The sequence below is a fragment of the Lynx rufus genome, unplaced genomic scaffold, assembly GCF_022079265.1.
Source record: "Lynx rufus isolate CCGP_SWC_20201006 ecotype Redwood Valley unplaced genomic scaffold, mLynRuf1.p SCAF_16, whole genome shotgun sequence".
Classification (NCBI taxonomy): Eukaryota; Metazoa; Chordata; class Mammalia; order Carnivora; family Felidae; genus Lynx; species Lynx rufus.
In genome coordinates, this window is record NW_025814830.1 from 1,458,412 (window position 1) to 1,475,525 (window position 17,114).

At 38.5% G+C, this 17,114-nt stretch overlaps 1 pseudogene; it reads left to right on the plus strand.

Moving 5' to 3' along the window:
- Nucleotides 1-6,360: 6,360 nt before the first annotated feature.
- On the plus strand, nt 6,361-6,857 carry LOC124511674 (40S ribosomal protein S10-like; annotated as a pseudogene).
- Nucleotides 6,858-17,114: the final 10,257 nt, after the last annotated feature.

Sequence of the window (17,114 nt, forward strand, 5' to 3'; positions counted from 1 at the left end):
AAAGACCTTGAATAGCAATGCTGAAAAAGAAAACCAAAGCTGGTGACATCACAATTCCAAATTTTAAGCTGTATTACAAAGCTGTAATCATCAAGACAATATGATAGTGGCACAAAAACAGACACATAAATCAATGGAACAGAATAGAGAACCCAGAAATGGACCCATAAACGTATGGCCAACTAATATTCAATAAAGTAGGAAAGAATATCCAATGGGAAAAAGACCTTCTCTTCAACAAATGGTGTTGGGAAAACTGGATAGCAACATGGAGAAGAATGAGCCTATACCATTTTCTTACACCATGTACAAAAATAAACTCAAAATGGATGAAAGACATAAATGTAAGACAGGAAACCATCAAAATCCTAGAGGAGAAAACAGGCAACAAGCTCTTTGATCTAGACTAGAGCAACTTCTTATGAGATCTGTCTCTGGAGGCAAGGGAAAGAAAGACAAACATGAGCTACTGGGACTGCATCAAGATGAAAAGCTACTGCACAGAGAAGGAAACAATCAACAAAACTAAATTCAATCTATGGAATGGGAGAAGATATTTGCAATGACATTTTAGACAAAGAGTTGGTATCCAAAATCCATAAAGAATTTATCAAACTCAATGCCCCAAAATCAAATAATCCAGTGAAGAAATGGGCAAAAGACATGGAGACACTTTTCCAAAGAAGACATCCAGATGGCTAACAGACACATGAAAAGATGCTCAACACCACTCATCATCAGGGAAATACAAATCTAAGCCACAATGAGATACCATCTCCCACCTATCAGAATGGCTAAAATTATCAACATAGCCACCAACAGATGTTGGTGAGGATGTGGAGAAAGGGAACCCTTTTGCACTGCTGGTGGGAATGCAAACTGGTGCTGTCACTCTGGAAAACAGTATGGAGTTTCCCCAAAAAATTAAAAATAGAGCTACCCTATGACCCAGTAATTGCACTAGTAGATATATATCCAAAGGATACAAAAATGCTGATTCTAAGGGGCACATGCACAACAGTGTTTATAGCAGCACTATCAACAATAGCCAAATTGTGGAAAGAGCCCAAATGTCCACTGAGAGATGAATGGATAAAGAGAAGGTGGTGTACACACACACACACACACACACACACACACACACACACACACACACAGGAATATTACTTGGCAATCAAAAAGAATGAAATCTTGCCATTTGCAACAACATGGATGGAACTAGACTGTATTATGCTAAGTGAAATAAGTCAGAGAAACATATATATCATATGATTTCACTCATGTGGAATTTAAGAAACAAAACAGATGAGCATAGGGGAAGGGAAGGAAAAATAAGATAAAAACAGAGAGGAAGGCAAACCAGAAGAAACTCTTAAATACCGAGAACAAATTGAGGGTTGCTGGAGGGGTGTTGGGTGGGGGGATGGGCTAAATGGGCAATGGGCATTAAGTAGGGCACTTGTTGGAATGAGCACTGGGTGTTATATGGAAGTGATGAATCACTAAACTCTACTCCTGAAACCATTATTACACTACATGTTAGCTAACTTGGATTTAAATAAAGTTAAGAAAAATAAATTCCCAATCCTCACCAAAAGATCGCAAGGCATACATAGAAACAGAAAAACATGTTCCAATCAAGGGAGCAAAATAAAACTACAAAACTGGCTCTAAATTAATAGAAAACTATTAATTACCTGACAAAGAATTCAAAATAACTATCATAAAGGTGCTCATGAAGGAAGAGGCAAAGATAGATAAGTAACTAAATGATATCCAGTAAACTATGCATGACTTAAATGAAAATCAAAAGAGACAGAGTATGAAAAACAACCAAGTATAAATTGGGAGCTGAAAAGCACAATAACTGAATTTAAAATTACACTAAAGGGCCAGCAACAGACTTGATCAAGCAGAAGAAAGAATTAGACAATTTAATTTTTTTTAACGTTTATTCATTTTTGAGAGACAGAGAGAGACAGAGCATGAGCGGGGAAGGGGCAGAGAGAGAGGGAGACACAGAATCTGAAGCAGGCTCCAGGCTCTGAGCTGTCAGCACAGAGCCTGAGGCGCAGCTCGAACTCACAAACTGAGAGATCATGACCTAAGCCGAAGTCAGACACTCAACCAACCAAGCCACCCAGGGGCCCCAGAATTAGACAATTTAAAGACTCATTAGTTTAAGTTACCCATTGAGAGGAGAAAAAAAAACATGTGGAAAAGGACAGAGTCTAAGGGACTTATGAGATACCAACAAGTGGACCAATATACACGTTAAGGAGATCCCCTAAGGAGAGGAGAGTGAAAGGAGGTAGAGAGCTTACATAAAGAACTATTGGTTTATAATTCTCACAATTGTGAAAAGAGACAAATTCAAGAACCTCAGTGAATTCTAGGTAGGATAGATGTCAAGACATTAACACAGTGATGTATTATAATTAATTTATCAAAAATCACATGTGAACAGAGAATTGTGAAACATCATGAGAAAAGCAATCCAACTTGTGCAAAAGAGCTCCTCTAAGAATATGAATAGTTTCTCAGCAGAACATATATGAGGAAGTGCATAGGATAATATATTCAAGTACTTAAAGATCAGAAAATATCAACCAAAAATATTGTAGGGGCTCAATCAGTTAAGCATCCAACTCTTGATTTCAGCTCAGGTTGTGATCTCATACTTCGTAAGATCAAGCCAGCATAGAACCTGCTTGGGATTCTCTCTCTTTCTCTGTCCCTCCCCTGCTTGCTCTCTCCCTCTCAAAATAAATACATAACTAAGGAAGAAAAAAAAAAGAGTCTTCCTGCTTAAAATGCAAAGATTCTAAACAGTAACTAAAACCACATGAAAATATAAAGCTCTCTGGTAAATGTAAGTGTTTACACAAGTAGAGAAAATTGGACTATTGCTGTGAATAGCACAAATTGCTCTTTTTGTGACAATTTTTTTAAGGCATAAAAATGATATATCTAAATTATAGAGTATAAAACAAAAGAATTTGGGTTATTGGTGACATAAAGTGGGTGCAGGGGTGGACATTTTAAGTAGTACATTTGTGTACGTATTGACAATATCAGCTCTGAGATGTTTTAAGTATCCCCATGGTAACCAAAAACAAAACAAAACAAAACTATAGAAGACACAAAAAGGAAATAAGAATGGTATGAAAACATATCACTACAAACATCAAAAAAACATAATGGAACACAAATAAAAGAGGAAAAGTGGGATGAAATAGGCACAAGAAGTATAGAAAACTATGAAAAAACAGCAGTAGTAGCCCTTCCCTTTCAGTAATTACTTTGATGGTAAGTAGATTAAACTCCCCCATTAAAAGGCATAAATTGGCTGAGTGAGTAAAACACAAAATCCAACAACCTCTTGTCTGCAAGAGAGTCACATCAAATCTAAGGATACACATAAGATGCAAGTAAAAGTATTTAAATGAACATTTCATGCAAATGGAGGCCAAAAGAGGGCACAGGTGGCCATATTAATATCAGACAATACACATTAAGTGCAAAGAGTGCAGGAACAGAAAAATGGCATTATATGTAGATAAAGAGATGAAATTACTCAGGTACCAGAACAATTATCATTATGTGTGCACCTAACACCAGAGATCCCATATATATGAAGCACAAAAGACAGAACTGAAGCAAGATATAAACAGCATCATGATAGTAGCAAAGGGTAATACTTCGATTTAACTGGATAAAAAGACTACATTCAAGTTCAATAACGAGAGTACTTGAACAATGTTATAGACCAATTACATATAATGGACATAACATAGATCACTCCACCAGGCAAGAGCAGAATACACAATCTTCTCAATCACACATGGAACATTCTCTAGTAGAGACAACCTGTTTGTCTATGAAATAAGTTTAACAAAATAAAGAAGATTAAAATCATACCAGTATCTTTTTTGACCACAATGGAATGGAACTAAAAATGAATACCAGATGGAAATTGGAAATTCCACAAATATTTGGAAATTGAACAACATGCTCTTGAACAATCAATGGGTCAAAATGAAATTCAAAAAATAACCAGTAAATATCTTGAGGCTAATGAAATGAAACACAATATATTTAAACACAATATATTTAAAGGGAATTCAGAGAAAGTGATTCTAAGGAAACAGTGGAGTAGAAAGGCAATCTGAGAAATGGAAGGAAATTTTTTACAAAGCCTCTACAGCATAAAGAATTAACATCTAGAATATAGAAAGAACTCTTGCAACAACAACCAAAAAGCAACTAGCATGATTAAAAAATGGACAAAGGATTGAATGGACATAATCCAAGGAAGATATACAAATAGACAAGCATATGAGAGATGCTCAAAATCCCTATTCATTAGAGAAATACAAATCAAGCAGTGAGGTATCACCTCACACCCATTCAGATCCCACCATTAAACAACAACAACAACAAAACCTACACATGTTGGAAGCAAGACTAGAAATTGGAACCCTTATGCACCACTAGAGGAAATGCAAATGGCACAACAACTATCGAAAAGAGAATGGAGTTTCCTCAAAAACTTTTAAATCATATTTCATATGATCCAGCCCTCCCACTTGAGCGTATATAACCAAAAGAATTCAAAGTACTATCTTCAAGAGATATTTGCAGAAGCAGTTTCATAGCAGCATTATTCAGAAAACCATTAATAAATGAAAACAATAGAAATGTTTGTGAACAAATAAAGAAAATGTAGCATATACATGCACTAGAATAATACCCAGCTTTAAAAAAGAAACACATCTTGTCACTTTATACACATGGTTAAGATGTGATGATATTAAGTTAAGTGAAATAAATGAGTCACAGAGAGCTATACTATGATTCATTTAACTGACTAACCTAGTATCGAGAACCTCACGAAAAAGGAAGGATGAAACAATGGGCAGACGAAGGCAGGAAGGCAGGAAGGGAGGGAGGAAAGGATGGATGGATGGATGGATGGGTGGATGGGTGGATGGGTGGATGGAGAGGGAAGAAGGGAGGGAGGAAGGAGGGGAGAGAGAGAGAGAAAGAGAGAGAGAAAGCATGCCAGGGGCTTAGAAATGGAGACAAATGTCAAACTGGCTGCTTAAAAGGTATTGGGTCTCAGTTTTGCAAGATGAGAAAACTCCAGATTGACTTTACAATAATGTAAATACACTTAACACTTTAGTAAAAAAACGGTTAAGGGGCACCTGGGTGGCTCAGTCAGTTAAGCATGCGACTTCAACACATGTTATGATCTCACAATTCATGAGTTGGAGCCCCACTTCAGGTGAGCTTGAGCCCCACTTTGGGTGAGCACAAGCCCTGCTTCGGCTTAACCCTGCTTCTCTCTCTGCCTCACATGGGACTCTCTCTCTCTCCCTGTCTGTCTCTGCCTGTTGCTCACTTGTGCTCTCGCTCTCTCTCAAAAAAAAAAAAAGATTAAAATGGTACATTTCATGGCATATATTTTTTGCCACAATTAAGAATAAATTATGACACCTAAAATTGATAGAGATATGAGTTTTTTAAGTTATTTTTATGAAACAAATGTGGTAAGTCATGTACAAATACTGTATAGGTAGTATTTATACAAACAATACACGTATACTTTTATTGGCAATTGACATGTCTAACCCAAATCCTATTTGAATTAAACCCTACATGGTCTTCAAGTACTGGGTTGAATTGTTATCCAAAATTATAAAACATAGATTAAAAAACAAAAGCACAACTAATTAATGCTGTGGGAACCATCATTAAACAGGAAGCTTTATTACTGAATTGCAAAACAAGAATAAGAGAAATGTTGGGGCGCCTGGGTGGCTCAGTCAGTTGAGTGTCCAACTTCGGCTCAGGTCATGATCTGGTGTTCGTGGGTTTGAGCCCGGTGACGGGCTCTGTGCTGACAGCTCAGAGCCTGGAGCCTGCTTTGGATTCTGTCTCCCTCTCTTTCTCTGCCCCTCCCCTGCTCACACTCTTCTCTGTCTCTCAAAAATGAAAAAATGTTAAAAAAAATTTTTTTAAAGAATAAGAGAAATGTAGGGGCGCCTGGGTGGCGCAGTCGGTTAAACGTCCGACTTCAGCCAGGTCACGATCTCGCGGTCCGTGAGTTCGAGCCCCGCGTCAGGCTCTGGGCTGATGGCTCAGAGCCTGGAGCCTGTTTCCGATTCTGTGTCTCCCTCTCTCTCTGCCCCTCCCCCGTTCATGCTCTGTCTCTCTCTGTCCCAAAAATAAAATAAACGTTGGAAAAAAAAAAATTAAAAAAAAAAAAAGAATAAGAGAAATGTTAAAAAATTCTGAATAAAACCTAGATATTCTCGCTTTCCAGCACCGGTCCCATACATAGCAGCTGCCAAGATGTTGATGCCGGAGAAGAACTGAATTGCTATTTATGAACTCCCTTTCAAGGAGGGAGTGATGGTGGCCAAGAAGGATGTCCACGTGCCAGAACACCCTGAGCTGGCAGAGAAGAACATGTCAAACTTCCCATCATGAAGGCCATGCAGTCTCTCAAATCATGAGGCTACATAAAGGAACAGTTTGCCTGCAGACATTTCTACTGCTATCTTACCAATGAGGGGATCCAGGATCTCCACGCTTACCTCCACCTGCCCCCTGAAATTATGCCTGCCACGCTGCCCCACAGAGGTCCTGAGACAGGGAGGCCATGGCCCAAAGGCCTGGAGGGAAAGTGACCTGCAAGTCTCACACAAGGGGAAGCTGACAGAGATACCAACAGATGAAACGCTGTGCCCCCTGGTGCCAACAAGAAAGCTGGCGCCTGGGCTGGGTCAGCAACTGAATTCCAGTTTACATGCAGATTTGGTTGTGGATGTGGTCAGCCACCTCATTAAAGCTGGAGATTGTTTTGGGGCGCCTGGGTGGCGCAGTCGGTTAAGCGTCCGACTTCAGCCAGGTCACGATCTCGCGCTCCGCGAGTTCGAGCCCCGCGTCGGGCTCTGGGCTGATGGCTCGGAGCCTGGAGCCTGTTTCCGATGCTGTGTCTCCCTCTCTCTCTGCCCCTCCCCCGTTCATGCTCTGTCTCTCTCTGTCCCAAAAATGAATAAACGTTGAAAAAAAAAATTAAAAAAAAAAAAAAAAAAAAGCTGGAGATTGTTTTGTGTCGAATAAATCAACAGCCAGAAAAAAATTTTTTTAAAAAACAACACATAGATACTCTATTATAAAAGAATCCTTCTATATAACTCTCATTTTAAACTGAGACTGTGCACTCAAGAAAAGAAGTATTTGAAGAAGTAGCATGTATTATATGACATAAATTGTTCAGAAAATTCATTATAGTCGATCATAACATGCTCTAATAAAAATCTTATGAAAGGGGCAGGCTGGCTGATTCAGTTGGTTAAGCATCTGGCTCTTGATTTTGGTTCAGGTCATGATCTCACCATTCCTGGGATGGAGCCCCATGCTGAGCTCTGTGCTGACAGCATGGAGTCTGCTTGGGATTGTCTCTCTCCCGCTCGCTCGCGCGCTCTCTCTCTCTCTCTCTCTGCCTCTTCTGCTTTCTCTGTCTCAAAATAAATACTTAAAAATTTTGTATGAGAAATATTTAAATGACATCAGAGAATGTGTTATTAAGAGCTACTCCTATTTTTACACAGAATGGCAAGTCTGTTTATTCATTCCTTAGAAGCAACAACAACAAACATTTCTGAATAAAGAAACAGCACGATTATTGCAAAATATGCTGAGAATCACAGCTATATAAAATAAACATTTAGGTATTAATCATACCACAATTCAGATACATTTTAAGGAAAGTGGATGAAAATCCTGATGATTTTTTTTGTCTCAAGGGAAATTTATATATATGAACAAAACATTTTAATAAATATGGGGATTTTCACTAATGATCAAACTCACTACTTTTAAAACACATGTACATTCAAGCATGTTCTGTCAGAACTTGAGAAATTAAAATCACAGCTGAATTTCACAGAAAACTAACCACAAAGTGAAAACATCTAGAACACAGTCATACGAACTTAATATATACAAGACAAAATTAGAAAATCATCATTGTTAAGAAATACAGTAACAATTGACATCTGTTATGGAGCAAAAATGAACTTAAAAAAATGGCTTAGCATAGAGTTCCTCAGAAATATGCACAGATTTCCCCAGACCACCGCCCCCCAAAGCCATAGAAAAGCAGGCAGATCATGCAGGCCCTCACAGACTATGGAAAGCACTTTGGCCCTCACTGTGAATATGATGGAAGACCAGGGGAGCAGAAGGAGAATCCTTAGAAGACATAGGAAGATAGTGAGTGTTGGATAGGACTGTCCTTCTGTGACAGCAGGAGATATGAACTGAAGTTTCTGGAAAATTATTTCAAGTAGTGCTTCTCAATCCACATTTTAAGATCTGGTCTCCTGCTTGACCTTTGGACCTCACCTTGGTCATCTGCTTCATTCATTCCAACCTACCTGGATGTAAGGCTCCATTCTATTCACATCCCAGGATTCCTTCTCTGCTCCATGAGGTGATCAGATAGGGCTTAGACTCATCCTATATTGCAAGACTCATTTATTTTAAAAATAGTAGTATGAGTTGTGTTGGATTCTTTAATTTTCAATCCAGTATTGTCCTCATTAGAGAAGAGAGGACATTGTAGAATTCTAGGAAATAGTTTCCCAAAATATTATTTGATGAATGAATGGAATAATTTTTATGACAATTATAGGTTCTATAGGTTATATGAAAAATGGTAACAATAATCCTCTTTAAACATTTACTAGTCACTGGATAACATCACAACAATTTTTGTAAGTTAATGCAAAAAATAAAAGAAAATTTTCTAAAACTACACATATTGGGGCACCTGGGTCGTTCAATCGGTGAAACGTCTAACTCCTAATTTCAGCCCAGGTCATGATCCCCCAGTTTGTGAGTTCGAGCCCAGAGTCTGTCTCTACAGTGACAGCACTTCGAATTCTCTCTCTCTCTTCCACTCTCTCTGCTCCTCCCCCACTCACATGCTCTGTTTCTCTCTCAAAATAAATAAACTTTAAAAAAAAACCAAATATATTATTTTTCCTCTTTTATGACAGTATTTTGCCAACCAACCAATAAAGGCAAACTAGGTTTCAACCAAGGTTACCTGAACTAGAGTTTATCTAACATGACACACAGCTCTATGTACAGAGACTACCTTAAAGCAATGTTCTTTAGTGGCCCAGGCAGGCTGCTCCAAGAAGGGACACTTTGGCATGAAGAGTTTTTTGAGCTAAAGGCATTTGACACCCTGTAGGCCCAAGAGAAACTTTTGCCCCTCCTTAACTACAGAGAAGAATCAAAATTGGTTGTTGTTCTGTTTTTTTTCTTCACAGAATAAGTATTACCAGAGACCAATCTTACCTGAGTCGCCCACCTGTGTGAAAGGGCAAACATCTAATTACCAAACATCTGCCCTTATTATCACCCTGTGAAGGGCATTTCTCCACTGTGAAGTCCCAGACCTGCCTCCTTAGTTCAGGATGACATGTATACCTCCTTTTGCCTAATTATCTTTGGGATTTCCATGTCTGTGAGGGTATCTTCTACTTATGAAATTTAATTTGATCTTCTCCTGTTAATTTGTCTTATTTCAATTGGATTCTTAGTCCAGCTAGAAGGACCTTAAAGGGAAAAGAAATTCATATGCTCCCTGACACTACCTACACAAAATTGATCTAATGAAGCCAGCATTGATCTTGACGGTTCAGAGGAAACAGTGCACAGGTCATATTGCCCCTAGGCACAGCTGTACCAGCCAAGGAACAGGTAGCCTAGACTCAAGAGATTGGAATGCAACCCCACTAGCTTACACGTTATCAGCACTACCCTACTGACAGAACTACCAGATGCCCCTAATGAAACCTCTAACATAAAGAAGAAAGATATTTTTCTGATTGAAAGACTTTTGAGATGGAATACACCTCTGGGGTACCAGGTGAAGTATGGCCAAAAGTTATTAAGTAACATCTGCTAACATGGCCTCACAGGTCTCCAATCAAGGGCATTCACTTTCTCGGTGATACGAAAACTGACCCAGTCCTTGAGCTCTCTGATCAATAGAAATCAACAATGAAACAAATTGGGAGTTTCATGCAAGGCTTCACTGAGCTGCATGCTTGAGAATCAAGAACACAACACCAAGGAAAGGAAAGTGTCCTCTGGCATAACCCCTAAATTAGAGATCAGGGAATTCATCATGACGTACCCTAGTTTGGTTGTCTTTACCAGTGTTCACAGTAAGCTTCCTCCCTCTGAATTCCTGCAACACAAACTACTAAAGAGGCATAGAGTTTTAGGTTGGTCCCCCCCCCCTTATCCAGGGAGTCAAAAAATGCTGGATTTCATGGTTGAGGAGAGCTGAATCTAGTCTTTGCTCTGTCTCATCAGAATATTGTTGAACACAATTTTCTCCTTAAAAACCTTAATTTGCAAGCCATTGAGGAGTTCAAGTCTTTGGAGCATTAGCTCCTCCTTCTCCTGGGTGGGTCCACACAAATAGCTTAAATTGGTTTACTGAAAAAGCTCAATGTATGATTTTATGGTTTGCTGCACATGGTAGACAAACTCTCATTTGCTTTGGTTACTATTTTGGTGAGCACAGCGGGAACCTAGTCCCATGTAGATGTTCTATACATGATTCATTGGCCCCTGGCCAGTGGGGGCATCTCAAAGATTTCAGCCAGCAGCTGCCAAGAGTGCTTATTTTGGGGAGAGTATTGACACACTGACCGCTGACCAGACCTTGTTAGTCAATGGCACTATCATTTTTTTTTCTGAGATCTACTATATTTTTTCTTTTCTGTTTATTGCAGATTCACCTTATCCCACAAAATTACACCATTTCTATTATTTCTGATGAGCTAAGGACAATAGAAGTGCTCAATTTCACCTTATTGTAACAAGGCAATGAAAGGCTGAATTCTAACTAGATGTTTTTTATTTTAACATAACATGGGACTCATGGCATGATTTTAACGCTCACATGGCTTCAATGAAGACCCCTAGAAATACTCAATTTGTATATGTATACATTCTCCTCCAGACAGCCATCTATTCACCTAAACAAAGTAAATGGGGTATATATTTTGACTGCAACTTAGAAGCTTTTAAAGGAAACAGTGACAAGATAGTTACCATGGAAGAAATAAAAAAGGAGCCTTCTGAAATAGTGACAAAAACTGAGCTTAAATGTACCAATCCCAGGGTGTCTGGGTGGCTCAGTCAGTTAAGTGTCTGACTTCAGCACAGGTTATATAATCTTGCAGTTCGTATGTTCAAGCCCCATAGAGCCGTCGGACTCTATGCTGACAGCTCAGAACCTGGACCATTTTTTAATCAACCCTTGTAGAAGTATTTCCTACTTCTCAACCATCTTTTTATACTTGAAATGGGATGCCAGAAAATGAGGTATTAAAATCAAATCCTCTGTCAGAAAACAAGAATTCTTGTCCCCTCAAAGGTCATTGTGGATGGACTAAGAATCAAATTGACATGACAGAGATTAACAGGAGAAAATAAAATTTAATAGGTAGACATACAAGGAATTCACATAGATGGGGACATTCCAAAGACTGTCAGGCAAGATGAGGTACAAATATCATCCTGAACTAAGGAAAATGGTGTAGGTGCCTAGAACTCCTAAGGAAATGAATGGACTTCACAGGACAGTAAGAGCAGCTATTAGGTAATTAGATGTTTGCCCTGACTTACAGATGGGTCACTGAGATAAACTTTGCCTCTGTTAATAATTGTTCTTCTGGGAAAGACTTCCAATTTCAGATTCTTCCGTGTGGTTAAAGGAGGGAGAAGTTTTCCTCTTGAGGCTGCAGTTTCAGGTATTTTCAGCTGAAATTATCCACAGGCCAAACTGGCACATTATGGGGGTGGGGTGGGAACGTCTGTCCAAATCCCCTTCCGTTCCGTCATCTGAAACTTCCTTGGGAGTTTCACGTATTAAAAGTTGACCAGGTTTCATGTCACTGATCCAGCATTTTAGTCCAGTTTATGATGAATAGCATTTAAGTCTAATATCCACAAAGATGTTTCACTGAAACATTTTTTACTATAATCACCCTCATTTTTACCAAACATAGCCAAATTTCATTGCAAAAAAAGTCTAGTTTAGGAGAAAAACACTTGGCCTGGTTATTTATATAAGTGCAGCAAGAATAGAGGTTTGACTTAAAGACTCTTTTTTTCCCCTATTTAACAGAATTTAATATATTGCTACATTTGCAAAATAGGAGAAAATTGGAATATCACTAGACTTTTAACAGTGAAACTTTTTGCCAAAAGAAAGTGGAACAACATATTTAGGTCACATCCTCGCCAACATCTGTTGTTGCCTGAGTTGTTAATGTTAGCCATTCTGACAGGTGTAAAGTGGTATCTCATTGTGGTTTTGATTTGTATTTCCCTGAGGATGAGTGATGTTGAGCATTTTTTCATGTGTCGGTTGCCCATCTGGTTGTCTTCTTTGGAGAAGTGTCTGTTCATGTCTTTTGCCCATTTCTTCACTGGATTATTTGTTTTTTGGGTGTTTAGTTTGATAAGTTCTTTATAGATTTTGCGTACTAACCCTTTATCTGATGTCATTGGCAAATATTTTCTCCCATTTCATTGGTTGCCTTTGAATTCTGCTGATGGTTTCCTTTGCTGTGCCAAAGCTGTTTATTTTGATAAAGTCTTATTTTTGCTTTTGTTTCCCTTGCTTCTGGAGACATGCTGAATAAGAAGTTGCTGCAGTGACTTAAGACTCTTTAAAACCAGTTGTGCCAGGGCTTTTCACAATGAATCTCTAGATTTCATTTTTAATAGCATTTCAAGCCCAGAAGCCAAGCCAAATATTTGCCATCAGACTTTGGCTACAATACCTATAGTTGAAGTCCCCAAATGTCCTGAGGTTCCTGCACCTGTTAAGAAATGATCTTCTTGGGGCACCTGGGTGGCTCAGTTGGTTGAGAATCCGACTTCAGCTCAAGTCACAATCTCACAGTTCGTGAGTTCGAGCCCCTGAATTGGGCTCTGTGCTGACAACTCAAAGCCTGGAGCCTGCTTCAGATTCTGTGTCTCCCTCTCTCTCTCTGCCCCATCCCCACTCATGCTCTGTCTCTCTGTCTTAAAAATAAATAAAACATTTTAAAAAATTTAAAAAAAAAAGAAATTATCTTCTTGGGGAGACTCGGTGGCTCAGTCGGTTAAACATCTGACTTCAGCTCAGGTCATAATCTCATGGTTCGTGAGTTCGAGCCTCGCATCAGGCTCTGTGCTGACAGCTCAGAACCTGGACCTTGCTTTGGATTCTGTATGTCCCTCTCTCTCTGACCCACCCTACTGTGCTCTATCTCTCTGTCTCTCAAAAATGAATAAACGTTTAAAAAAGTATATTAAAAAAAAAAGAAATGATCTTCTTTACTCAACTCACAAGACTGCTGAAAACTCTGTCAGCAAGGTACTAAGCTGATAATTCCAAGGGGGCTTTATTGGCTCCATAAAGTCAATCTCAATTCCTTATAGCTGTCTCTTCATATCTGAGTCTATGAAGCTCTTTCTCAGTGCTGACATTCTACACTGATTCTTGATTTCAGCTCAGGTTAGTATCCAAGTGTCATGGGAACTAGCCCTGAATCAGGCTGTGTGCTGAGCAGACTTGAAAGTCTCTCTCTCTCTCTCTCTCTCTCTCTCTCTCTCTCTACCTCTGTCCCTTTCTCATGCTCACACTCTCCTTCCCTCTCTCTATCAAAAGGAAAAGAAAATTAAAAAAAAAAAAGAAGTTCACTCACATTCTTTAAAATTGTAAGGTTTGCCCCAGTATGAATTCTGTGATTAGGAGTAAACGTTGAACAGTGATTAAGGATTTTCCCACATTCTTCACATTGATAAAGATTCTTTCAAGTATGAAATCTGTGATGTTGAGTGTCACTGCCTGTTAAAGGCCTTGCCACATTCTCTAGATTTCTAAAATTTCTGTCTAGCATGAATTCTGTGATGTCGAGTAAGCATTGACTGCTGGTTGAAGGCCTTACCACATACTTTACATTCATAAGGTTTTTCTCCAGAATGAATTCTATGATGTCTAATGAGGCTTGTGAGCTGGTTAAAGGCCTTGCTACATTCTTTACATTTGTGAAGTTTTTCTCCAGTATGAATTCTGTGATGATGATGAAGGCTTGAGGCCCAGTTAAAGGCTTTCCCACATTCTTTGCATATGTGAAGTTTCTCTCCAGTATGGATTCTCCTATGTCCATATAGTGATGAGCCATAAAGGTTTTACCACATTCTTCACATTTATAAGGTTTCACTCTAGTATGCATTTGCTGATGTTGAGATAGTCTTGAGTGCCAGTCAAAGGTTTTGCCACATTTCTTACAAATGTACTTTTTCTCTCTAGTACCTATTATCTTATGTATATTTAGTCCTGATGATTAAACATGCTCCCAGGTTTATCGCTTCTGTATGATTTTTTTCCCATGTGAATTCTCTGATGATCATTAATATTGGAGAACTGGTTAAAAGCTCTCCCACATATATTATATTTATAAGGATTCTCTCCCATATGTGTACTCTTATGTATAATAAGTTTTGAACTTTGATAAAAGACTTCCCCACATTTGTTACATTCATAATGGTCCTTTGGAAAATGGGTCCTCAGATATTTATTAACATCTGAGCCTTGGTTAAATTTTTTCTCAGATTCACTGCATTCAGTAATTCTGCCTCCATTAAAAATGCTGTGGTTATGTTGTAAGGTCAACTGCTCAGCGGAGGCCCTCTCAAGTTGATGCCACTTGGCACTTTTTTCTTCATTTTTAAATCTCTGATTTTCAGGAATATTTGACTGAAAGGCCAATCCAATCCTCTTTTTAGAAGGGTTCAAATAATTATTTTCAGCATGAACTAGATAACTTCCCAGAGTTTTCAAATTTTCTTTCCGTGAGTATGTATCCTTAAGTATTTTATTTGAGTCTTTGCTTACAGAAACGCACTGCTTTGCAGAAGTAGCAGACTTAAACACGGATGTTCTCCAAACTGCTTTATGTTCTTCACCATTTTGGGAAGTGAGATTCTTACTATGGGCAGTTGCCTCCATTTGGATATGTACTTCAGGAAATCTTTGCTGCCCTTCACTCTCCCCATCACTGTCCCAGTCTGTAATTAAGGGTAAATTCTCAAGGGTACTAAGTTGATATCTACCCATTGACACATTTTGGAAAGAAGCTTCTATGTGTGGCTTTGGCAGGAATCTCTGGGCACCATATGAAGATACAGCTGAAAGATATCAAATAAGAGAAAAGTAAAATCATTCCACTTACTACTCTCAGATGAATATTCTGAAAACTTCTAATATACAATCAGAGGATGTAATCAGATGGCTGAGAAGGAAATGTCACTACATCATTCCTCTATGAACACATAAACTTGCCTAAGAGATAACTCTGTAATATTGTCATGCTGTAGCACAAATCACTTTCCTATACCTCAAAAAATCAGAAGTACCATGTGAGCCCAAAATTAGCAGAAGGAAGAAAATTTAAACATAAAACGAAACTCAACAAAATAGGATACAGCAAAAATAGGAAAGTATCAACAATAGGAAGAATTGGTTTCAGAAAAGGTCAACAATGGAGTGCCTGGGTGGCTCAGCCACTTAAGCATTCGACTTCGGCTCAGGTCATGATCTCGTGGTCTGTGGGTTCAAGCCCTGTGTCAGGCTCTGTGCTGCCTGCTTCAGATTCTGTGTCTCTCTATCTCTGATCCTCCCTTGCTCACACTATGTCTCTCTCTGTCCTCAACAATAAATAAACATTAAAAAAATTAAAAACAAAACAAAACAGTATCTGTTACACAGCATCACCTGGTTATCAAAGTCACAGAAAGAGACTACAAGTAAACAAGAAGACAAACTACTACCTGTGAGGAATATTCATGCAACATCCACAATAAAACAAAGCAAACTGAATCAAAAGCACATTTTATCATTTTACAGCATAATCAACTGGGAATTCTTCCTGGAATTCAAGGGTGTTTCAACCTATGGCAAGCTATCAGTTTAAGACTGCACATTAACAGATTAAAGATAAAAAATAACACGATTATATTAATTGATGCATAATAGGAATGAGAGCTTTTGGACACCATTTCATGATTGCAAACACTCATTAAAATACAAAGAAACCACCACAAATCTAAAAGACGGTACATGCGCATGAAAAGCTGAAATCTAACATATTCAATAGTAAAAGAATGAAAACTTCTCCTGTATGATCAGAAACAAGGTATGAAAGCACCTTCACCACCTTCCATTCAACACAGTACTGGATAGTCTAGCCAGAACAATTAAAGTATACCTGGCATACAAAGTTACATTGGTTCAGGTGTACAACATAGTGATTTGACAACTCTATAGGTTCTACTGTGCTCACCACAAGTGTAGCTACAACCTGTCACCATATAATGCTATTATAATAGCACTGAATGCATTCCCAAAGCTGTATCTTTTACCCTAAGATGTATTCATTCCACAACTGGAAGCCTGTCCTTCCCATTCCCCTTTACCCATTTTACCCATGCTCCCTTCCCAGTTCACTCCAATAACCAGCACTTTGTTCTTTGTATTTATGGGTCTGTTTCTGCTTTTGTCGTGTTTTTTTTCTTCCACTTACAACAATGTGGATAGATGTAGAAGGTATTATGGTAAGTGAAATAAGACAAAGAAAGACATATAACCGTATGCTCTCATTTATAGGTGCGATCTAGAAAACAAAACAAATGAACAAATAAAACCAGAAACGTACTCATAAATATCTATTTTGTTTTGAAAAAAGTCCATGGATAATCTCAAGAATTATAAAAATTCCAAAATTCCACACATTTACAATGTAACAATTTGGCCTGTAACAATTTTCCAATGTTGGCAGAAAACAAGAGACTCCTAAATCAAACTCAAAAAATTTATGCCTTATGACACAGCTAACACCATAAACTTCTTCATACTAATTTCACTTGTCAGCCCCAACTCCCAGGCCCAACTCCCAATTCATACAGGTAAATCCTGCCCACGTAGATGGTTTGTGTAACATCTGTGAGACCTT